This window comes from Hyla sarda, chromosome 6 (genome assembly GCF_029499605.1).
Source record: "Hyla sarda isolate aHylSar1 chromosome 6, aHylSar1.hap1, whole genome shotgun sequence".
NCBI lineage: Eukaryota > Metazoa > Chordata > Amphibia > Anura > Hylidae > Hyla > Hyla sarda.
Genome location: NC_079194.1, coordinates 285,118,346 through 285,144,436, shown reverse-complemented (window position 1 = coordinate 285,144,436; position 26,091 = coordinate 285,118,346). Strand labels below are relative to the sequence as shown.

At 46.4% G+C, this 26,091-nt stretch overlaps 1 long non-coding RNA gene across 1 annotated transcript; it reads right to left on the bottom strand.

Annotated features, from left to right (window-relative positions):
- Window positions 1-1,307: 1,307 nt before the first annotated feature.
- Window positions 1,308-21,664, bottom strand: LOC130277164 (uncharacterized). Its single transcript, XR_008845384.1, has 3 exons — window positions 21,511-21,664; window positions 2,890-2,965; window positions 1,308-1,390 (listed from the first exon to the last, which is right to left on the bottom strand). It is a non-coding gene; the product is annotated as an uncharacterized LOC130277164 (long non-coding RNA).
- Window positions 21,665-26,091: the final 4,427 nt, after the last annotated feature.

Here is a 26,091-nt window from a genome sequence, read left to right as displayed (position 1 = left end):
ACGGGTACTTTTCCCCAAAGCATTACGGTGTTTTATTTCATGTGTGACACTCTGTGTAGTTATTGGAAGGATTAACCAAAAAGTCAATACCACCACATCCACTAAGTATTCAATAGTGACTGACATTGTAAGTTTACAGTAAACTTGTTTCCTGTATACCTCTGCTTGGAATAGCATAGTCTGCACCATTTCTTACTGTAAAAATAAACCTATACCAAAACATACTTTTATGGCATATGTTGGGTGAATGGATAGATACTTTTGGAATATCTTCCTCAAGCCCTTCTGTTTTTAAAGAAACAAAATATAACAAAATTGGCGCTCAATGTCACGGATATTAGGACTTACACGTAAATGTGGTAGCCCTTGGGGGGTGTATGGTAGGATGCTGGTATATGAGGGGTTAATATTAACCCAGTCACTCGTGATGCCAGGGTGAGGGCTGGTATGCTGAATCTATGTTCCGGCCTGTCGCCGCCCTTCCCAGAAGCGATAGGTGCAATGAAATGACTGAAGGTCCACAAGCAGATTTAACTTGAACTTCAATAACTTTACTGCAGTGCTTGCAATATCCAATACGTAATAACAGTCTCTTAATACGGTTCTTTGGTTGCTTATCGACTGGTAGAAGTTGCGGACCTTGCATAAGACTTATAGTCTCTGGATTTAGGGAATGATGTGCAGATCCGTCCGGATTTAGGTGAAATATTGAGTCCGGTGATGCTGCAGAGTGCTTAGGGGATGACACACTCTATAATTTATATCGTTCGGCCTTTGCCGCAAGGCTCAGGCCTAACTCACTGCGATTACTGTAATACAGGTCTTGCTTACTTGCTATCCCGGGAACAAGAGAGAGAGATAAGATGGCCGCCGCTCCCTTATATGGACAGGGGGCGTGGCGATTTTGATTGGTCCGAACGTCTGCCACTCACTTTACATGGTGAGATGGGATTGCTTATGTCACAGGCTCCATGTACACTGTAGAACCAGAACAAGGCTACAGATACCAGAACGAGGCCTGGAACACATCCAGAGTGAGGCTTGGAACGCATCACATGACCCGAAGGCCCTGCAATGCCATAGAAACAGGTAATTAACCATTTACATACTGAAATAACACTATATATACATTATTTTATAGATAAATTAGTAATCTATACACTATACTGAAGGCAACTAGGGGCGGACTGACCAATAAAGACTACTAAGTCCTAGGGACTCCGGCTATGGGGACCCACAAATAAACAAGTACCGTGTGAAATGCGGTACTGGGACACCACATAAATAATAGTGAAAATTTTTACTAACCGGAATTTTGCTTTCCTCAAAGTCCGAAGGCAGCACAGAAGGGATTTTCCAGTCAACTTGTCCCCCAAATAGGACCACCCACCTAGATAATTAATGACAATTATGCATACAAAACAGAAAAAAACACCACATTTGATTGGATAATGACCCACTAAAAAAAAAAAAACCTAAACCAGAACCAAACTGTGTAATAAAATAGACAATATAGAAAGATTTTATAGGGAGGGTAAATGTGCTTCCTTCTAAGAAAGATTACGGTTAGTAAAAATTTTCACTTTCCTCTTCGTGCTATCGGCAGCACAGAAGGGATCTAACCAGTGGCGTTGCTAGGGTTGGTGTCACCCGGTGCGGTAGAAAATGGTGTCACCCCATACCTCCCCCCCCCCCTCAGTACGTTTTTAGCCTGTTGTGACAGACACCACTGTTGTAGCGCATTGTGAGAAATTCCAGTATAATAATCAGATATACCAGTTGCCACAGAATAGGAAAGTGTTAAAGAAGTTTTCACCATTTAAATATACAGCTCCCAGAATTACTTAAAGGGGTACTCCACTGGAAAACATTTACTTTTATATCAACTGGTGCCAGAAAGTTAAACAGATTTTTTAATTACTTCTATTTAAAATCTTAATCCTTACAGTACTTATCAGCTGCTGTATGCTCCACAGGAAGTTGTGTAGTTCTTTCCAGTCTGACCACAGTGCTATTTGCTGACACCTCTGTCCATGTCAGGAACTGTCCAGAGCAGGATAGGTTTGCTATGGGGATTTGCTCCTACTATGGACAGTTCTTGACATGGACAGAGGTGTCAGCACAGAGCACTGTGGTCAGACAGAAAATAAATTAAAAAAGAAAAGAACTTCCTGTGAATCACTTATACAGCAGCTAAGAAGTACTGGAAGGATTAAGATTTTAAAATAGAACTAATTTACAAATCTGTTTAACTTTGTAGCACCAATTGATAAAAAAATATGTTTTCCAGTAGAGTACCCCTTTATGCAGTGGTGAGGTTATGCTGGGAGTTGTAGTTTCACTCACCATAACTGTAGAACTGACAAGCGACTACAGCTCTGATAGGACATAGAGAGGAGAATACACAATGATATCAGTGACTATAGGTGACGTCTTCTCTATAGTGAGGAGAATACACATTGATATCAGTGATTACAGGTGACATCTCCTCTATAGTGAGGAGAATGTACAATGATATCAGTGACTACAGGTGATGTCTTCTCTATAGTGAGGAGAATACACAATGATATCAGTGACTACAGGTGACGTCTTCTCTATAGTGAGGAGAATACACAATGATATCAGTGACTACAGGTGATGTCTTCTCTATAGTGAGGAGAATACACAATGATATCAGTGACTACAGGTGACGTCTTCTCTATAGTGAGGAGAATACACAATGATATCAGTGACTACAGGTGATGTCTTCTCTATAATGAGGAGAATACACAATGATATCAGTGACTACAGGTGACGTCTTCTCTATAGTGAGGAGAATACACAATGATATCTGACTACAGGTGACGTCTTCTGTATAGTCTTCTCTTATCTAATTCAGATGGTACATACCGCCTGGTCCAGCTAAATCTTCTCTCTGTAGAATGTGACGCCCAGACGTCTCACTATGTCAGCGCATTCTCATCCTCTATATGAAAACAAGTATTATTATAAACCTGCCAGACACTGTATCCTCTAAATATAATACTACTATACACTATACTCTTTGATTATAAACCTTCCATACACCATACCCACTGAATATAATACTACCACACACTGTACATTCTGAATATAATACCATCACATACTGTACCCTCAGAATATAAATCTGCCACATACTGTACCCCTGAATATAATACCGCCACACACTGTACCCCTGAATATAATACTACCACACACTGCGCCCTCTGAATTTAATGTTGCCATACAGTGCACCCTCTGAATATAATACCACAACCACAGTAACACCCCTCAACATCCGTTAGCTGATGCTATTACCACGGGAGGGGGGTTTTGGTGGTGTTGCTAGTGGATGATGGGGGTGCTACTACTGGGGGGGGGGTGTTGCTGGAGGATGATGAGGGTGCAACTGGCCATCCCCCCTGGCAGTATCACCCCCATCATCCATCCGCAGGATCATCCTCCTGGCAGGAGCACTGCCATCATCCACCATCAGGATCTGCTGATGGGGGTGCTACTGCTGGGGGGGGTGTTGCTGGTGGATGATGAGGGTGCTACTGCCAGGGTGGAGCATTAGGTAGGCAGCAGTTCCCCCACTTTAGGTAGGCAGCAGTTCCCCCACATTAGGCAGCATAGATTCCCCACATTTGGTACGTGTTCCCCCACATTAGGTGGCAATTTCCCCACATTAGGTAGCACAGATTCCCCACATTAGGTAGCACTTTCCCCACATTAGGTAGCACAGATTCCCCACATTAGGTAGCAGTTTCCCCACATTAGGTAGCATAGATTCCCCACATTAGGTAGCACAGATTCCCCACATTAGGTAGCATAGACTCCCCACATTTGGTAGCACAGATTCCCCACATTAGGTAGCAGTTTCCCCACATTAGGTAGCAGTTCCCCCACATTAGGTAGCATAGACTCCCCACATTAGGTAGCATAGACTCCCCACATTTGGTAGTAGTTTCCCCACATTAGGCCGCAGGTTCCCTTGCAGGTTCCCCACAATGGGTCAAAGTCTCCCCACATTAGATCGCTGGTTCAAACCCAGAGAGACACACACAAACACACACACACAGTCAGAGAGACACACACTCACAGACAGACACACACACACACAGAGTCACAGTCACACACACAGAGTCACACACACACAGAGTCACACAGTCACACACACACAGAGTCACACACACACACACAGAAAATAAGGCATACTTGGCACACCAGAAGGTCTACTACATAATTCATATACAAGAAATGATTGTGGGCAGAGGTGTAGCTTAAAGCTCCTGGGTCCCCCTGCAACATTTATTACAGGTCCTCCTCACCTACTATCTGCCATAAATTTGACTACTGCCTCTGCCCCACCTTTATCTATGCTTCTGAATTAGGGAATGAGATATAACACAAAAAAAAACAAAGTCACAGAGTCACACAGTCACACACACAGTCACATACACACACACACACACACACACACACACACACAGAGTCAATAAGGCATGCTTGGCACACCAGAAGGCCTCCTACATAATTACAATACAAGAAATGATTTTGGGCAGGGGTGTAGCTTAAAGCTCCTGGGTCCCCCTGCAGCACACACACACAGTCACACAGTGGCATTGCGACCCGGGTGCGGGGGATGCGGCCCGCACCGGGTGACACCAACCTAATGGGGTGACACCAAGACGCTCCGCAGCACCCACCCCCCACATCCCCAGTTACACCGACACCCCCCATCTGTGCCCGACCGGCCTCCCGTCCGTCAGCATAACTTCCCCCCCCCCCCGCCTTCACCTGCGCTGTGCGGTGCGCCCGTCCGTCAGCATCCCCCCGGCCTTCTCCTGCACGGTGCGCCCATCAGCACCCCCCACGGCCTTCTTCTGCGCTGTGCGCCCTTCCATCAGCACCCCCCCGGCCTTCACCTGCACTGTGCGGTGCGCCCGTCCGTCAGCACCCCCCCGGCCTTCTCCTGCGCTGTGCGCCCGTCAGGTACTCCACTGGAAATTATTTTCTTTTGAATCAAATGGTGCCAGGAAGTTAAAATCTGAATCCTTCAAGTAAGTAATTTACAAACCGGTTTAACTTTCTGGCACCAGTTGATTCAAAAGAAAATGTTTTGCAGCTGAGTACCCCTTTAAGCAGTGGTGAGGTTATGCTGGGAGTTAAGTTTCAATCATCTTAACTGCAGAACTTACAAGTGACTATAGCTCTGATACACAATAATATCAGTGACTACAGGTGACGTCTTCTCTATAGTGAGGAGAATACACAATGATATCAGTGAGTACAGGTGACGTCTTCTCTATAGTGAAGAGAATACACAATGATATCAGTGATTACAGGTGACGTCTTCTCTATAGTGAGGAGAATACACAATAATATCAGTCACTACAGGTGACGTCTTCTCTATAGTGAGGAGAATACACAATGATATCAGTGAGTACAGGTGACGTCTTCTCTATAGTGAAGAGAATACACAATGATATCAGTGATTACAGGTGACGTCTTCTCTATAGTGAGGAGAATACACAATAATATCAGAGACTACAGGTGACGTCTTCTCTATAGTGAGGAGAGTACAGAATGAGATCAGTGACTACAGGTGACGTCTTCTCTATAGTGAGAATACACAATGATATCAGTTAGTACAGGTGACGTCTTCTCTATAGTGAGGAGAATACACAATGATATCAGTGATTACAGGTGTCGTCTTCTCTATAGTGAGGAGAATACAGAATGAGATCAGTGACTACAGGTGACGTCTTCTCTATAGTGAGGAGAATACACAATAATATCAGTGACTACAGGTGACGTCTTCTCTATAGTGAGGAGAATATACAATGATATCAGTGATTACAGGTGACGTCTTCTCTATAGTGAGGAGAATACACAATGATATCAGTGATTACAGGTGACGTCTTCTCTATAGTGAGGAGAATACACAATGATATCAGTGAGTACAGGTGACGTCTTCTCTATAGTGAAGAGAATACACAATGATATCAGTGATTACAGGTGACGTCTTCTCTATAGTGAGGAGAATACACAATGATATCAGTGATTACAGGTGACGTCTTCTCTATAGTGAGGAGAATACACAATGATATAAGTGATTACAGGTGACGTCTTCTCTATAGTGAGGAGAATATACAATGATATCAGTGACTACAGGTGACGTCTTCTCTATAGTAAGGAGAATACAGAATGAGATCAGTGACTACAGGTGACGTCTTCTCTATAGTGAGGAGAATACACAATGATATCAGTGATTACAGGTGACGTCTTCTCTATAGTGAGGAGAATACACAATGATATCAGTGACTACAGGTGATGTCTTCTCTATAGTGATGAGAATACACAATGATATCAGTGACTACAGGTGACGTCTTCTCTATAGTGAGGAGAATACACAATGATATCAGTGATTACAGGTGACATCGTGTCACGATTCGACAGGCTGGAGGTGGATCCTCTGTGTCAGAGAGGGTTTGGCGTGGACCGTGTCGGTGGACCGGTTCTAAGTAGCTACTGGTTTTCACCAGAGCCCGCCGCAAAGCGGGATGGTCTTGCAGCGGCGGTAGCAACCAGGTCGTATCCACCGGCAACGGCTCAACCTCTCTGACTGCTGAGATAGGCATGGTACAAGGGATAAGGCAAGAGCAAGGTCGGACGTAGCAGAAGGTCAGGGCAGGCAGCAAGGATCGTAGTCAGGGGCAACGGCAGGAGGTCTGGAACACAGGCTAGGAACACTCAAGGAAAGGCTTTCTCTGGCACAAGGGCAACAAGATCCGGCAAGGGAGTGCAGGGGAAGTGAGGTATAAATAGGGAGTGCACAGGTGGAAACTAATCAAGGTGATTGGGCCAGGCACCATCATTGGTGCACTGGCCCTTTAACCCCTTAAGGACACAGCCCATTTTCACCTCTAGGACGCAGCCCTTTTTTGCACATCTGACCACTGTTACTTTAAACATTAATAACTCTGGAATGCTTTTACTTATCAATCTGATTCCGAGATAGTTTTTTCGTGACATATTCTACTTTAACATAGTGGTAAATTTTTGTGGTAACTTGCATCCTTTCTTGGTGAAAAATCCCAAAATTTGATGAAAAAATTGAAAATTTTGCATTTTTCTAACTTTGAAGCACTCTGTTTGTAAGGAAAATGGATATTCCAAATATTATTTTTTTTGGATTCACATATACAATATGTCTACTTTATATTTTCATCATAAAATTTACATGTTTTTACTTTTGGAAGACACCAGAGGGCTTCAAAGTTCAGCAGCAATTTTACAATTTTTCACAAAATTTTCAAACTCGCTATTTTTCATGGACCAGTTCAGGTTTGAAGTGGATTTGAAGGGTCTTCATATTAGAAATACCCCATAAATGACCCCATTACAAAAACTGCACCCCCCAAAGTATTCAAAATGACATTCAGTAAGTGTTTTAACCCTTTAGGTGTTTCACAGGAAAAGCAGCAAAGTGAAGGAGAAAATTCAAAATCTTCATTTTTTACACTTGCATGTTCTTGTAGATCCAATTTTTGAATTTTTACAAGGGGTAAAAGGATAACATTTATACTTGAATTTGTAGCCCAATTTCTCTCGAGTAAGCACATACCTCATATGTCTATGTAAATTGTTCGGCGGGCGCAGTAGAGGGCTCAGAAGCGAAGGAGCGACAAGGGGATTTTGGAGAGTACGTTTTTCTGAAATGGTTTTTTGGGGGCATGTTGCATTTAGGAAGCCCCTATGGTGCCAAAACAGCAAATAAAAAAAACATGGCATACCATTTTGGAAACTAGACCCCTTGAGGAATGTAAAAAGGAATTAAGTGAGCCTTAATACCCCACAGGTGTTTCATGACTTTTGCATATGTAAAAAAAAAAAAAAAATTTCACTAAAATGTGTGTTTCCCCCCAAATTTCACATTTTTGCAAGGGTTAATAGCAGAAAATACCCCCCAAAATTTGTAACCCCATCTCTTCTGAGTATGGAGGTACCCCATAAGTTGACCTGAAGTGCATTACGGGCGAAATACAATGCTCAGAAGAGAAGGAGTCATATTTGGCTTTTTGAGAGCAAATTTTGCTCGGGGGGCATGTCGCATTTAGGAAGCCCCTATGGTGCCAGGACAGCAAAAGAAAAACGACATGGCATACCATTTTGGAAACTAGACTCCTTGAGGAACGTAACAAGGGATAAAGTGAACCTTAATACCCCACAGGTGTTTCACGACTTTTGCATATGTAAAAAAAATAATTTTTTTTTTACCAAAAATGCTTGGTTTAGCAAAAATTTAACATTTTTAAAAAAGGTAATAGCAGAAAATACCCCCCAACATTTGAAGCCCAATTTCTCCCGATTCAGAAGACACCCAATATGGGGATGAAAAGTGCTCTGCTGGCGCACTACAGGTCTCAGAAGAGAAGGAGTCACATTTGGCTTTTTGGAAGCAAATTTTGCTCTGGGGGCATGCCGCATTTAGGAAGCACCTATGGTGCCAGGACAGAAAAAAAAAAAAAACACATGGCATACCATTTTGGAAACTAGACCCCTTGGGGAACGTAACAAGGGGTAAAGTGAACCTTAATACCCCACAGGTGTTTCACGACTTTTGCATATGTAAAAAAAAAATATATATTTTTTCACTAAAATGCTTGTTTTCCCCCAAATTTTACATTTTTACAAGGGATAATAGCAGAAAATACCCCCCAAAATTTGTAACCCCATCTCTTCTGAGTATGGAAATACCCAATAAGTGGACGTGAAGTGCACTGGGGGCGAACTACAATGCTCAGAAGAGAAGGAGCATCATTGAGCTTTTGGAGAGAGAATTTGGCCATGTGCATTTCCAAAGTCCCCCGTGGTGCCAGAACAGTGGACCCCCCACATGTGACCCCATTTTTAAAACTACACCCCTCACGGAAGGTAATAAGGGGTGCAGGGAGAATTTACACCCCACTGGCATTTGACGGATCTTTGGAACAGTGGGCTGTGTAAATTAAAAATTTTATTTTTCATTTTCACAGACCCCTGTTTCAAAGATCTGTCAGACACCTGTGGGGCGTAAATGCTCACTGTACCCCTTGTTACATTCCGTGAGGGGTGTAGTTTCCAAAATGGGGTCATATGTGGGTATTTATTGTTTTGCACTTATGTCAGAACCGCTGTAAAATCAGCCACCCCTGTGCAAATCACCAATTTAGACCTCAAATTTACATGGTGCACTCTCCCTTCTGAGCCTTGTTGTGCATCCCCAGAACACTTTGCGCCCACATATGGGGTATCTCCGTCCTCAGGAGAAAATGCGTTACAAATTTTGGAGGCTTTTTTTCTTTTACCGCTTGTGAAATTTTAAAGTATGGGGCAACACCAGTATGTTAGTGTACAAAAATGTTTTTTTTTTACACTAACATGCTGGTGTAGACCCCAACTTTACCTTTTCATAAGGGGTAAAAGGAGAAAAAGCCCCCCAAAATTTGTTAGGCAATTTCTCCCGAGTACGGCGATATGTGGCCCTAAACTGTTGCCTTGAAATGCGCCAGGGCTCCAAAGTGAGAGCGCCATGCACATTTGAGGCCTAAATTAGGGATTTGCATAGGGGTGGACATAGGGGTATTTTACACCAGTGATTCTCAAACAGGGTGCCTCCAGCTGTTGCTAAACTCCCAGCATGCTTGGACAGTCAATGGCTGTCCGGAAATGCTGGGAGTTTTTGTTTTGCAACAGCTGGAGGCTCCGTTTTGGAAACACTGCTGTAGGATACGTTTTTCATTTTTATTGGGGGGGAAGGGGTGGTGGTGGTGGGGGGGGGGGCAGTGTACGTGTGTATATGTAGTGTTTTACTCTTTATTTTGTGTTAGCGTAGTGTAGTGTTTTTAGGTTACATTCACACTGACGGCGGATTACACTGAGTCTCCCGCTAGGAGTTTGAGCTGCGGCTGCTGCAGCTCAAACCTGAAGCAAGGAATTCACTGTAATCCGCCGCCAGTGTGAATGTAACCTGTACATTCACATGGGAGGGGGGGGGCAAAACTACAACTCCCAGCATGCACTGACAGAACGTGCATGCTGGGAGTTGTAGTTTTGCAACAGCTGGAGGCACACTGGTTGGAAAATACTGAGTTAGGTAATAGAACCTATTACCTAACTCGGTATTTCCCAACCAGTGTGCCTCCAGCTGTTGCAGAACTACAACTCTCAGCATGTACTGATTGCCAAAGAGAATGCTGGGAGATGTAGTTATGCAACAGCTGGATGCACGCAAGTACAACTCCCAGCATGCCGAGACAGCCATTTGCTGTTCCTGAATGCTGGGAGTTGTAGTTTTGCAAGATTTAGAGGGGTTCAGGCTGGAGATCACTGACAGTGGTCTCTAAACTGTGGCCCTCCAGATGTTGCAAAACTACAAATCTCAGCATGCTAAGACAGCAAACTGCTGTCTGAGCATGCTGGGAGTTGTAGTTTTGTAATATCTGGAGGGCTACAGTTTAGAGACCACTGTCAGTGATCTCTAGCCTGAACCCCTCTAAATCTTGCAAAACTACAACTCCCAGCATGCCAACACAGCAAACAGCTGTCAAGGCATGGTGGGAGTTGTAGTTTTGCAACATCTGGAGGGGAGACCACTCTCTAAACTGTCGCCCTGCAGATGTTGCTAGGCAACAGACTCTGCACACGCGGCGTCATACTTACCTCCACCGCCGCCGTGATCACAGCCGCCACCGCCGGGTAAGTGATCGCCGCCGCCGCCACTACACGGTTCCCCCCGCTGTGCCCGGACACCGATGGGCGGGCATAGCGCGGGGAACCGAACTTTAACCCCCCCGCCCCCAGTCTGCTATTGGTCGGCCGCTCCGCCGATCAATAGCAGGGATAGGAGGGGTGGCAACCCTGCCACCTCACTCCTATCTCTTCAAGGGGGATCAAGGGTGTCTTGGACACCCCCGTTCCCCCTTATTTTATCGCGGCGCCGCCATTGATGGGCAGGGGGAGAGCGCTCCCCCTGCAAACACCATAGATGCCGTGATCAGACTGATCACGGCATCTATGGGGTTAATGCTGCCGGGATCGCGGCCCCGGCAGCTGCGGTGGGACTCCGGCTGTGATTGACAGCTGAGTCCCACCCGCGATCTCCTGCGCTGCCCGCGGCAGAGCAGGAGATCGCTTGGACGTATGCATACGTCCATTTGCGCGAACGTGTAATTCGCCTGGACGTATGCATACGTCCAAAAGCGGGAAGGGGTTAAATTGCAGAGACCCGGCGCGCGCGCACCCTAAGGAGCGGGGCCGCGCGCACAGGGACAACACAGACGGGGAACGGGTCAGGTACGGGGACCGAGATGCGCATCGCGAGCGGGCGCGTCCCGCATCGCGAATCGCATCCCGGCTGGGAGCAATATCGCAGCGCACCCGGTCAGCAGGTCTGACCGGAGCGCTGCGAATTAAAGAACGCTGCGAGCGCTTCGGGGAGGAGCGGAGACCCGGAGCGCTCAGCGTAACAGTACCCCCCCCCCCTTGGGTCTCCCCCTCTTCTTGGAGCTTGAGAACCTGAGGATAAGACTTTTGTCCAGGATGTTGTCCTCAGGTTCCCAAGATATCTCCTCTGAGCACTCAACTACAAAGGGTCCAAGATAACGTGGTCCCAGATTAAAACTGGGGACACGGAAGCGGATATACTTGGTGGAGAGCCACACAAAAACAGGAGGAGTTCTTCTTTTTTCTTCGGCAAGCTTCTTCACCCGGGATGAGGCTAGTATGAGGGATTTTAGAGTCTTTTTCCAGATGGTGGCGAAGCCCCGGGAAACCACATCAACAGCGGGCACACAAGAAGGCGTGGGGGTGGGGAGGGAGGGAAGAGGGTCAAGCTTGGCACGGGGCAGAGTGTTAACAGGACGGGGGCTGTGAGGAGGAGACACAGCATAGTCCAGATAGGCCTTGGGGAGACCAGGTAAAGGGGGAGACACAGAGGTTTGACTGACGGGACTGGGAGCAGACGTGAGGCATTTTCTGTGGCAAGAAGCACCCCAGTTCTTGATCTCCCCGGTGGTCCAGACAAGGGTAGAGGAGTGGCGTTGGAGCCATGGCAGACCGAGGAGGACTTCAGAGGAGCATTTGGGCAAAACAAAAAATTCCATGCTCAAGAGCAGGGGTTCTGTGCGGTAACGCACAGTGCAGTATAGAAATAATTCTTTCTTTTTGCGGCGAGTCCTCTCTTCAGGGGTCAGGCGAGACCGATCCACTTGCATAGCCTCCTCGGCGGGAGGCACAGGGGTGGATTGCAAAGGATATTGTGAGAGAGGTGCTCCGAGCGGTGTGGCACATGGCAGGGCCTTCCCAGGCAGGAGACCACGGCAGAGTCTAGAGTCCCCATCAAATTTGTCCGGCAGGGACAAGCGGAGGTTAGGAGCGGCCGGTCGCTGCGGAGGAGTTGCAGGAGCCGGCGGAGGAGATGGTTGTTCCTGTTGCAGCAGCTGTGTCTGTGACTGAAGTTGCTGTATCTGCGGCAGCAGCTGCTGTATCTGTGACTGAAGTTGCTGTGTCACGGTGGTCAAGTATGACAGCTGGTGATTTCGTTGGGTGATCATTAGGGATTGCTGGGCAATCACCGTGGAAATGTCGGCAAGACTTGACAGCGGCACCTCAGCGGAATCCATGGCCGGATCTACTGTCACGATTCGGCAGGCTGGAGGTGGATCCTCTGTGTCAGAGAGGGTTTGGCGTGGACCGTGTCGGTGGACCGGTTCTAAGTAGCTACTGGTTTTCACCAGAGCCCGCCGCAAAGCGGGATGGTCTTGCAGCGGCGGTAGCAACCAGGTCGTATCCACCGGCAACGGCTCAACCTCTCTGACTGCTGAGATAGGCATGGTACAAGGGATAAGGCAAGAGCAAGGTCGGACGTAAAAGAAGGTCAGGGCAGGCAGCAAGGATCGTAGTCAGGGGCAACGGCAGGAGGTCTGGAACACAGGCTAGGATCACTCAAGGAAAGGCTTTCTCTGGCACAAGGGCAACAAGATCCGGCAAGGGAGTGCAGGGGAAGTGAGGTATAAATAGGGAGTGCACAGGTGGAAACTAATCAAGGTGATTGGGCCAGGCACCATCATTGGTGCACTGGCCCTTTAAATTGCAGAGACCCGGCGCGCGCGCGCGCCCTAAGGAGCGGGGCCGCGCGCACAGGGACAACACAGACGGGGAACGGGTCAGGTACGGGGACCGAGATGCGCATCGCGAGCGGACGCGTCCCGCATCGCGAATCGCATCCCGGCTGGGAGCAATATCGCAGCGCACCCGGTCAGCAGGTCAGCTGCGAGCGCTTCGGGGAGGAGCGGAGACCCGGAGCGCTCAGCGTAACACATCGTCTCTATAGTGAGGAGAATACACAATGATATCAGTGACTACAGGTGATGTCTTCTCTATAGTGAGGAGAATACACAATGATATCAGTGACTACAGGTGACGTCTTCTCTATAGTGAGGAGAATACACAATGATATCAGTGACTACCGTTGACGTCTTCTCTATAGTGAGGAGAATACACAATAACATCAGTGACTACAGGTGACGTCTTCTCTATAGTGAGGAGAATACACAATGATATCAGTGATTACAGGTGACGTGTTCTCTATAGTGAGGAGAATACACAATGATATCAGTGACTACAGGTGACGTCTTCTCTATAGTGAGGAGAATACACAATGATATCAGTGATTACAGGTGACATCTTCTCTATAGTCTTTCCTTATCTAATTCAGATGGAACATACCACCGGGTCCAGCTAAATGTTCTCTCTGCAGAACGTGACGCCCAGACGTCTCCTCACTATGTCAACGCATTCTGATCCTCTATATGAAAATAATTATTATTATAAACCTGCCAGACACTGTATCCTCTAAATATAATAAACTAGTATACACTAGGGCTGCACGATATATATCGCAAAAACAATCGAATCACGATTTTTGCTTTTTTGCCATATATAGATATGGCCCCGGGAAAATTTGCGATTATCTGCCCGGGCGGATCCTGTGTGTGGCTGCATCGCGGGCCGGCCAGGACAGATAAAAACAAATATAAATTTACTTAGATCTGTGTTTCCCAACCAGGGTGCCTCCAGCTGTTATGAAACTACAACTCCTAGCATGCCCGGACAGCCAAAAGCTGTCCGGGCATGCTGGGAGTTGTAGTTTCACAACAGCTGGAGGCACCCTGGTAGAGAAACACTGATCTAAGTAAAGGGCGCAGGGATAAAAAAATAATAAAAACATTATGCTCACCTCTTACCGGTCCCTGCATCTGTACACCTCCGTGCGATCACGGTGTCTCTATACAAGCTGTAGGACCTTTACCTTCAGCCAATCACTGGGCGCAGCGGTGTCACGTGTCATGCCAGTGATTGGCTGAAAGGTAAAAGTCCTCAAAGGTCTGCAAACACACACAAACCTAGCGTGTGTGCTGCCGGGGAGGAGGAATGTGACGGGAATATGTGACAAGGGGTGGAGGGGGCAGAATGTTAAAGGGGGGGAAAGGGGGAATGTGACAGGGGGGCAGATTGTGACGGGGGGGGCAGAATGTGACAAGAAGGGGGAATATATGACAGGGGGAGCAGAATGTGACAAGGGGGGGAATATGTAACAAGGGGGGGATATGTAACAAGGGGGGAATATGTAACAAGGGGGGGCAGAATGTGACAAGGGGGGGGGAATATGTAACAAGGGGGGGATATGTAACAAGGGGGGAATATGTAACAAGGGGGGGCAGAATGAGACAAGGGGGGGCAGAATGTGACTAGGGGGGCAGAATGTGACAAGGGGGGGAGGGGGAATATGTGACAAGGGGGGGAAATATGTGACAAGGGGGAGGGGGAATATGTAACAAGGGGGAGAAGAATGTGACAAGAGGGGGGAATATGACAAGAGGGGGAGGGGCAGAATGTGGCAAGAGGGGGGGGGGAGATGTGAGATGTGAAATGGGCGGTGGGCATAAAATGGGTGAATTGTTGTAAAATTTAGGAGATTGGACATGAAATAAGGGGATTTCACTATTTATTTATTACATTGTATCACATATCGAAATCACAATATTTAGGCCCATAATCGCAATCGCACATTTTTCTCATATCGTGCAGCCCTAGTATACACTACACTCTATGAATATAAACCTCACACACTGTGCCCCCAGCAGTAGCACCCCCATCATCCACCAGCTGATGTTATTACCACAGAACAGGGGGGTAGGGGGAATGGGGGGGGCGGGGGTGCCCTAGCAACACCCCCCAGCAGTAGCACCCCATCATTCACCAACACCCCCCCATTCCCCCTATGGTAATAGAATCAGCTGCTGGATTATGGGGGTGCAACTGCTGGGGGAGGGTGCTGGTGGATGATGGGGGTGTTAATGCTGGGGGGTGCTGGTTAATGATAGGAGTGCTACTGCTGGGGGGTGCGGGTGCTGGTGCATGATGGTGGTGCTACTGATGGGGGGTGCCCTGGTGGATGATGGGGTGCAGCCTCATCATCCACCAGCAATAGCACACCCATCATCCACCAGCACCCCCCCTTCTGGATGATGGTGGTGCTACTGCTGGGGGGGGGTGCTGGTGTATGATGGGGTGCAGCCTCATCATCCACCAGCAACACCCCCCCAGAAATAGCACCCCCCTCATCAACCAGCACCCCCCCCCCCCACCCAGCTGGATGATGGTGGTGCTACTGCTGCTGGGGGGTGCTGGTGGAAGATGGGGTGCAGCCTCATCATCCGCCTGCAACACCTCCCCCCAGAAATAGCACCCCCATAATCCACCGTGACCAGCAACACCTCTCCCCAGAAATAGCACCCCCATCATCCACCAGCACCCCCCCCTTCTGGATGATGGTGCTACTGCTGGGGGGGTGCTGGTGGATGATGGGGTGCAGCCTCATCATCCACCAGCAATAGCACTCCATCATCCACCAGCACCCCCCCCCCCTTCTGGTTGATGGTGGTGCTACTGCTGGGGGGGGGGGGGTGCTGGTGTATGATGGGGTGCAGCTTCATCATCCACCAGCAACACCTCCCCCCCCAGAAATAGCACCCCATCATCCACCAGCACCCCCCCCCCACCCAGCTGGATGATGGTGGTGCTACTGCTGGTGGAAGATGGGGTGCAGCCTCATCATCCGCCAGCAACACCTCCCCCCAGAAATAGCACCCCCATCATCCACCGTGACCAACAACACCTCCCCCCAGAAATAGCACCCCCATCATCCACCAGCAATAGCACCCCCATCATCCACCAGCACCCCCCCCCCTTCTGATTAATGGTGGTGCTACTGCTGGGGGGGGGGGTGCTGGTGTATGATGGGGTGCAGCCTCATCATCCACCAGCAACACTTCCCCCCCAGAAATGAAATAGCACCCCCATCATCCACCAGCACCCCCCCCCCCCCATTCCCCCTATGGTAATAGAATCAGCTGCTGGATTATGGGGGTGCTACTGCTGGGGGGTGCTGGTTGTTGATAGGAGTGCTACTTCTGGGGGGGGGGGGGGCGGGTGCTGGTGCATGATGGTGGTGCTGGTCATCATCCACCGTGACCAGCAACACCTCCCCCCAGAAATAGCCCCCCCATCATCCACCAGCACCCCCCCCCCTGCTGGATGATGGTGGTGCTACTGCTGGGGGGTGCTGGTGGATGATGGGGTGCAGCCTCATCATCCACTAGCAACAACCCCCCCTCCCCAGAACTCCCACAGAACCCCTTTTTCTCTGTACCTGGCTGACTGGTGCAGACTGGTTGCTGGCTCGTCTGCTCCAACTGTCCCCGGGCTGACTAGTGTGGGCGGCGGCGCGTCATGTTAGCACCGTCCATCTAGCTCCGCCCGCTGACATCCCGTCACAAGCCGGGACGTGTGCCGGAGCTAGGGTGGGGGAGGAGTTTGGTGGACCGGGGGGGGGGGGGGTGACGGGGGTGCTGTCAGTGCTGAGGACGCTGAGGACCGGGGGGGGGGGGGGGTTGCTGGCAGAGTGGTGTCACCCCATCAGCCTGGTGTCACCCGGTCCGCACCCCCCGCACCCCGGTCACAACGCCACTGCCAAGACCAAAGAGCTGTCGAAGGACACCAGAAACTAAGTTGTAGACCTGCACCAGGCTGGGAAGACTGATTCTGCTATAGGCAAGCAGCTTGGTGTGAAGAAATCATCTGTGAGAGCAATTATTAGAAAATGAAAGACATACAAGGCCACTGATAATCTCCCTCCACCTGGGGCTCCACGCAAGATCTCACACCGTGGTGTCAAAAGGATCATAAGAACAGTGAGCAAAAATCCCAGGACCACACGGGGGAACCTAGTGAATGACCTGCAGAGAGCTGGGACCATAGTAACAAAGGCTACCATCAGTAACACACTACGCTGCCAGGGACTCAAATCATGCAGTGCCAGACGTGTCCCCCTGCTTAAGCCAGTACATTTCTGGGCCCGTCTGAAGTTTTCTAGAGAGCATTAGGATGATCCAGAAGAGGATTGGGAGAATGTCACATGGCCAGATGAAACCAAGTAGAACTTATTGGTAAAAACTCAACTTGTCGTGTTTGGAGGAGAAAGAATGCTGAGTTGCTTCCAAAGAACACCCTAGCTACTGTGAAGCATGGGGGTGGAAACATCATGCTTTGGGGATGTTTTTCTACAAAGGGACCAGGACAACTGATCCGTGTAAAGGTAAGAATGAATGGGGCCATGTATCATCAGATTTTGGGTGAAAACCTCCTTCCATCAGCAAGGGCATTGAAGATAAAAACCTTTGGAGGGAGTTGAAAGTCTGTGTTACCCAGCGACAGCCCCAAAACATCACTGCTCTAGAGGAGATCTGCATGGAAGAATGGGCCAAAATACCAGCAACAGTGTGTGAAACCCTTGTGAAGACTTACAGAAAATGTTGGACCTCTGTCATTGCCAACAAAGGGTATATAACAAAGTATTGAGATTAACTTTTGTTATTGACCAAATACTTATTTTCCACCATAATTTGCAAGTAAATTATTTAAGAATCAGACAATGTGATTTTATGGATTTTTTTTTTCTCATTATGTCTCTCATAGTTGAGGTGTACCTATGATGAAAATTACAGCCTCTCCCTCTCCTCTTTTTAAGTGGGAGAACTTGCACAATTGGTGGCTGACTAAATACTTTTTTGCCCCACTGTATCCCATAAGTGAGTCCGCCCCTCATATTATATATATAAAATCTCTCATAAGATAGAATAAAATATTTACAAAAATGCGAAGGGTGGACTACCCTTCGTATTTTTGTAAATATTTTACTCTATCTTTTCATGTGACATGACTGAAGTAATGACCCTCTACTACAATGTAAAGCAGTGAGTGCACAGACTGTATAACAGTGTTTAAAGGGGTTCGCTCCGCTCGCAGCTCCCAGAAGTTAATTACTCCGAACGCTGTGTTCGGGCTTCCGTGTTTGAGGCCGCCCCCTCGTAACGTCACGTCCACCCCTTCGTGACGTCACGCCCGCCCCCTCAACAAAAGTCTATGGGAAGGGGGCGCGACCGCTGTCATGCCTCCTTCCCATAGACTTTCGTTGAGGGGGCAGGCGTGACGTCACGAGGGGGCAGCCTCGAACACGGAAGCCCACACACAGTGTTCGGAGTAATGAACTTCCGGACGCTGCGAGCGGAGCTCCGAAAGGCAGGGCAGCGGACAACCCCTTTAAAGGGGTATTCCAGCGAAAAACTTTTTTTTATATATCAACTGGCTCCGGAAAGTTAAACAGATTTGTAAATTACTTCTATTAAAAAAATCTTAATCCTTCCAATAGTTATTAGCTTCTGAAGTTTTCTGTCTAACTGCTCAATGATGATGTCACGTCCCGGGAGCTGTGCATGATGGGAAAATATCCCCATAGGAACTGCACAGCTCCCGGGACGTGAGTCATCAGAAAGCAGTTAGACAGAAAACAGCAACTCAACTTCAGAAGCTAATAACTATTGGAAGGATTAAGATTTTTTAATAGAAGTAATTTACAAATCTGTTTAATTTTCTGGAGCCAGTTGATATATAAAAAAAAGTTTTGGCCTGGAATACCCCTTTAATGTTATGCCCCCTCAAAATAACTCAAAACACATCCAATAGTGTCTAAACCTTGGCAACAAAAGTGAGTACAGCCCTAAGTCGAAATGTCCAAATTGGGCCCAAAGTGTCAATATTTTGTGTGGGCCCCATTATTTACCCACTGTAGCTTATAGCTCTGCATTAAGAGCCGAGCCTTTTGCTTGATCTCCTGATTGACTGTAGGAAGTGTGAGACCCAGTGTCGTAGAATCACAGTACACTAGGTCTTGCACTTGCTAAAGTTACCTACAATGCTGAGCACGTTTTTCATTTCATTTAATTTTCAAAAGGGTATTTTATGTACAAACCAGTGGCGTGTCCATGGGGGCCAGGCACTCCCCATCCCTTGCCAATCTCACCATGTCTTTTTGGGAGTCTTAATTTATAGTTTTGGTCCAAAATCTATTCAGTGGCAGCATACAGTGGTACGGCCAATTCATAGACGACCTCCTCCTTGTATGGAGGGGGACGTTGAGGCCACTGTTTGTTGAGTATCTAAATGGGAATCCCTTTAATTTAAAATTCACCTATCACACCAATTCCACCACTATAGAGTTTTTGGACTTGGAATTGAGAGGCGAATCTCACAAAGTGGTTTCAGTCTCCACACATCGTAAACCCATCTCAGGTAACACTGTCTTCAGAGCTGATAGCAATCACCCCTTTCATACTACACGGTCCATACCAGTGGGGGAATTGATTAGATTAAAGCGTAACTGTACAGCACCCGAGGTTGTTGATAGTCAGGCCAGTGTATTGGAATTAAGATTAAAGAATAGAGGCTATTCCCGGCACACAATAAAAAGAGCTAGGAATATAGCATCAGGTAAAGACCGTAACACACTCATAAATCCAACATAGACTATTAAAGAACCTAGCCAAAAACCTGTACTTGCTCTGACATATTCTCCCCACTTCAATAAGATAAAAAATATAATTCTTAAGCATTTTCATTTATTGTCACAAAATGCAATTCGTGACATACTACGGGAAGGATGTTGCATAGTATCAAAGAAGGCACTAACGTTAGCAGATAAATTATCACCAAGCATAGTACTAACCATAGTAAATTCACAAAGTGGGTGGATAGCCCAAAAAAAGTTTTCAAATGTGGACATAAAATTTGTTGTACGAGTAATTTTGCCAAGTCTACTAAGGGTACCTCTCATCAAAAAAACTTTTGATATATTATAGATTAATGTATGCAGAATAACTTCACAATTGCATGTTATTAAAAAATATGCTTCTTTCTATTTCATTTTCCACTTTGAAGAAATAACCACTAGGGGTCTCCCTACCAGTCCTGGCAGCAAGCATTTCAGACTCATGCTGGAGTCCTAAACACTACGAGCTGCCAGTCTGCTTTGTTCACAAAGGAGAACACTCAGAGCTGCCAGCCTGCTTTGTTCACAGCCTGTTTGGCTGTGAACAAAGCAGGCTGGCAGCTCTGAGTGTTTAGGACTCCGGCATGAGTCAGAAATGCTTGCTGCCAGGACTGATCGGGAAAAATACAAGAGAAAGAAGCATATTTTTCATTAACATGCTATTGGAAAGTTATTCAACATTCATTCATCTAAAATATATCAAAAGTTTATTTGATGAGAGGTACCCTTTAAAAATGCGAGTGGTACTAAAACATCCAATATAAAAACTTACATTAACTGTAATTATAGTAACGTTGTATCTATCATTGAATGTACACTATGTAATTTGTTGTAAGTGGGTTACACCACACTCAAACTTAAAATTAGAGCATTGGAACACATCAATGATATTGGTAATACCACTAGCCGCAACAGATCAGCAGCGTCTGCACATTTTCATTCAGGACATGGAGGTAACTTAAAGGGGTTCTCCGGTGCTTATCCAAAGGATAGGGGATAAGATGCCTGATCGCGGGAGTCCCGCCGCTGGGGACCCCCGTGATCTTGCACGCCGCACCCCGTTTATAATCAGTCCCCGGAGCGTGTTCGCTCCGGGTCTGATTACCGGCGACCACAGGGGCGATGGCGTGTGACGTCACGCCTCCGCCCCCGTGTGACGTCACGCTCTGCCCTTCAATGCAAGCCTACGGGAGGGGGCGTGACAGCTATTTAACAGGATTTAAAATATATGCTATTGAACATGTAAGTGCTGGAATGAGAAAAGGATGCTTGCAAAAGAAGCGTTTTGGCAGTTCACACTGGATATACGCAGTCCAACAGGCATGAATATTCGAAAAGAATTGTTATTTCATTATTAAAGGTTTAAAGCATCCTTAACTCATTCCGCACATGTACTGATCAAATGTGTTTTTACATGGTTGTTTTTATGTAAATGGTTTTATGTATGTCATAACAAACCTTGTAATCAATCTGTCCCCTGGAGGGTGAATGGTTAATGGGACTTGGACTTGTCTCACCTTCTCCACCGGTATATAATTCCTCACGTGTGGATAGATTAACGTCACCGAGGAAGAGCGCATGAGTTTGAAACGTGTCTGATGATATGGTTGGTTTTATGGTGTCCAAGGGCCCTTCAATAAAGCTGTCAATTCTAGGTGCTGGATCATCGTTTTTTTGCTGTAACGCTGAGTGAGTGTATTATGTAGTTTATTTTTCTTAAAGGGGTACTCCGCTGCTCAGCGTTTGGAACAAACTGTTCCGAATGCTGGAGACGGCCCTGGGAGCTTGTGATGACATCACGCTCCGCCCCCCCGCAATGCAAGTCTATGGGAGGGGGCGTGACGCTGCCACGCCCCCATAGACTTGCATTGAGGGGGCTGGACGTGATGTCATGAGGGGGCGGGACTATGACATCACGAGCTCCCTGCGCCGTCTCCAGCGTTCGGAACAGTTTGTTCCAAATGCTGAGCAGCGGAGTACCCCTTTAAAATTGTGAACAAGTAATTGAGATTAGAAAGACATTTAAGAAAAAAAGAAGCCATATTTGCTGCATGGTGCTTTTTTGGGCTACAAAAGCTGCGGCCAGATGTTACCTTGCTGTCAATAGGGAAATATGAAATTCTATACTCACATGGTGGTTTTTTTTTGGCCATAATATATAAACTAGATAAGAGGTCGTTATATGAGCGTTATTCCTATTTTTCCTCAAGACTTAGGTAGGACGACCGGACAATGCCAGGTACCCTGCTAGTAATAAATTCCTTTATTTATATATAGTGCCAGCATATTGCTCATCGCTGGACAGAGATTGCCATCACTCAGACTAGTCCCCGTCATCTCTGGGGGCTCGCAATCTAAATTCCAAATTCACCCGACTATGTAAAAAATGAACAAACAAACAAAAGTTGTGTCTGTTCATAGCCTAACACTGTGCATTCAGATAAAATGTGTGTACACGCTACCACTATGTGAGGGGATCACTTGACCCTATATGCTTACGTCATGTTCACACTGTGTATTATGTAGTTCAAAAATATGCTTTATTTATTTATGATCCTTTTTATTTAGGCTAGGTTCACACACACACTGTGTTAAAGGGCACCTCTCATCAAATAAACTTTTGATATATTTTAGATTAATGAATGTTGAATAACTTTCCAATAACATGTTAATGAAAAATATGCTTCTTTCTATTGTATTTTTCCCGATCAGTCCTGTCAGCAAGCATTTCTGACTCACGCTGGAGTCCTAAACACTCAGAGCTGCCAGCCTGCTTTGTTCACAGCCAAACAGGCTGTGAACAAAGCAGGCTGGCAGCTCTGAGTGTTCTCCTTTGTGAACAAAGCAGACTGGCAGCTCGTAGTGTTTAGGACTCCAGCATGAGTCTGAAATGCTTGCTGCCAGGACTGGTAGGGAGACCCCTAGTGGTCATTTCTTCAAAGTGGAAAATTAAATAGAAAGAAGCATATTTTTTAATAACATGCAATTGTAAAGTTATTCTGCATACATTAATCTATAATATATCAAAAGTTTGTTTGATGAGAGGTACCCTTTAAGGAGTTCTGTCACATGTAGCTGTCGGCATCCCACAGAGAACGGGTTGCCGACCTATACTGTAGCGGAGCGCATTTAGTGATTTATTTCAATAGCCTTGAGTCATTTAGTGACTTGATTTGGGTCTAGGCTAGGTTCACACTACGGAATTTCTGCCTTCAATTCCGCTTTGAAATTGCAGGCAGAAATTCCGCTTACTTAAAATATATAGTATAGTAAATGGGTTTCCGTTGACAAATTTACACTTCTGAATTTGTGAAGTTGAATTTTTGAACGGAAAATCCGCTTGAAAATTTCCTCCTGAAGAATGGCGTTGCTCATTCTTCAGGTGGAAATACTTGCGGAACACATTGCAGTCTAATGGAGACCCCAGTGTCCGCGCTCCGACTCCGGGGGGAAATTTTCTGCCCGGAGATTCCGCAGTGTGAACCTAGCCTTAGGGTACGTTCACACGTGCGGATTTTTTTTGCGGGTTTTCTGCTGCGTATTTGAAAGTGGGCGGACTCTTCTCGGCTGTCCGCAGCCGATTTTCGGAATGTACACTGCGGAAAATCCGCCGCAAGCCCCATTGAAGTCAGTAGGGACTGTGACAGATTTTCCGCAGCGTAAATTCCGCCTCGGAAAATCTGTTGTGGACAGCTGAGAAAAGCCCGCCCACTTTCAAATATGCAGCAGAAAGCCCACTAAAAAATCCACGCGTGTGAACGTACCCTTAGGGTCTATTCACACGGCAGAATTTCCATTTGCGGAATTCTGCCTCAATTTAAAGCCCATAGACAGCAAGCAGAAATTCATGAGTGTGAATAGGATTGTGGAATCCTATAGAAGTCTATGGGCTTTAATTTGAGGCAGAATTCCGCAAGCGGAAATTTTGCCGTGTGAATAGACCCTTAGCGTCTAGTCCATTTAACCCCTTAACTACGCAGGACGTATATTTACGTCCTGCGCCGGCTCCCGTGATATGAAGCGGGATCGCGCCGCGATCCCGCATCATATCGCGTCGGTCCCGGCGCTAATCAACGGCCAGGACCCGCGGCTAATACCACACATCGCCGATCGCGGCGATGTGCGGTATTAACCCTTTAGAAGCGGCGGTCAAAGGTGACCGCCGCTTCTAAAGTGAAACTGAAAGTATCCCGGCTGCTCAGTCGGGCTGTTCGGAACCGCCGCGGTGAAATCGCGGCGTCCCGAACAGCTGATCGGACACTGGGAGGGCTCTTACCTGCCTCCTCGGTGTCCGATCGATGAATGACTGCTCCGTGCCTGAGATCCAGGCAGGAGCAGTCAAGCGTCGATAATGCTGATCACAGGCGTGTTAATACACGCCTGTGATCAGGATGAGAGATCAGTGTGTGCAGTGTTATAGTTCCCTATGGGAGAGATCAGTGTCTGCAGTGTTATAGGTCCCTATGGGATAACAATGATCAGTATAAGAGATCAGTGTCTGCAGTGTTATAGGTCCCTATGGGATAACAATGATCAGTATAAGAGATCAGTGTGTGCAGTGTTATAGGTCCCTATGGGACCTATAACACTGCAAAAAAAAAGTAAAAAAAAAGTGTTAATAAAGGTCATTTAACCCCTTCCCTAATAAAAGTTTGAATCACCCTCCTTTTCCCATAAAAAAAATAAAACAGTGTAAAAAAAATAAATAAATAAACATATGTGGTATCGCCGCGTGCGTAAATGTCCGAACTATAAAAATATATCATTAATTAAGCCGTACGGTCAATGACGTACGCGCAAAAAAATTCCAAAGTCCAAAAAAGCGTATTTTGGTCATTTTTTATAACATTAACGTGTAATTTTTACCGAAATATGCACTGCGTAGAAACGGAAGCCCCCAAAAGTTACAAAATGGCGTTTTTTTCTCGATTTTGTCGCACAATGATTTTTTTTTCCGTTTCGCCGTGCATTTTTGGGTAAAATGACTAATGTCACTGCAAAGTAGAATTGGCGACGCAAAAAATAAGCCATAATATGGATTTTTAGGTGGAAAATTGAAAGGGTTATGATTTTTAAAAGGTAAGGAGGAAAAAACAAAAGTGCAAAAACGGAAAAACCCTGAGTCCTTAAGGGGTTAAAATAGCATTTATGGCCAGAACGGAGTCACCAGGTGCCTTTGAAATAAATGTCACCAGCTGTTGTCCGCTACAGTATACATTGGCATCCCGTTCTAGGTGGGATGACGATGGATACTGGAGACGGAAGCCCTACATGCAGTGTGAACCTAGGCTTAATTTATTTTTATTAATTTTTTTTCTTTTTTTTTTATTGTTTTGTTTCACAAATTTTTTTATAGTATTGTTTGGCATATGTAAATGGGTACTTTATGCAAGTTTGGTTGCTTCACGTCAGTTTTCAAGCATTTTGAAGCATTTACCAGCAAAAAAAAATTGTACATCTATTAAAAAAAAAAAAAAAAAAATACAAAAACTACAAGTGAACTGTTCAATTCAATAGGGGAAAAAAATGAAAGTTTATCAAGAGTCTAGAACAGCGTTTCCCATCCAGCTGTTGAAAAACTACAACTCCCAGCATGCTCGGACAGCCTTTGGCTGTCCGGGCATGCTGGGAGTTGTAGTTTTGCAACAGCTGGATGGGAAACGCTGTTCTAAAACTCTTTTGATAAACTCCCTTCAAGTTTTCCCCTCAAGCCTTCGGCTTGTCCATGCTGGGAATTGTAGTTTTGAAACAGCTGGAGGCACCCTGGTTGAGAAACGCTGTTCTAGAAAGGTTGTCTTTGTTACCATTAGCAACCAAAGCTCAGCTTTCATTTTATTAAAGAGCCTAAAAGCTAAGAGACCTGTAAGAAAAATGGAGTTCTGACGGATTTTCTCTCATTCACAGTTAAAAAAAAATGATAGTGTGAATAGAGCCTAGAAATATTTTGTATTTGGAGGGGGAAAAAAAATTAAGAAATACCTCCCCCTCTTTTCTGAAGGCTGCATGGATTGAGCCAACCCAGCGCCACACTACGCACTAGCGCGTGGGTGATACCATCGGCCAGTAGTGGGGGTGTTTGGTAAATAATCTCTCCTGTC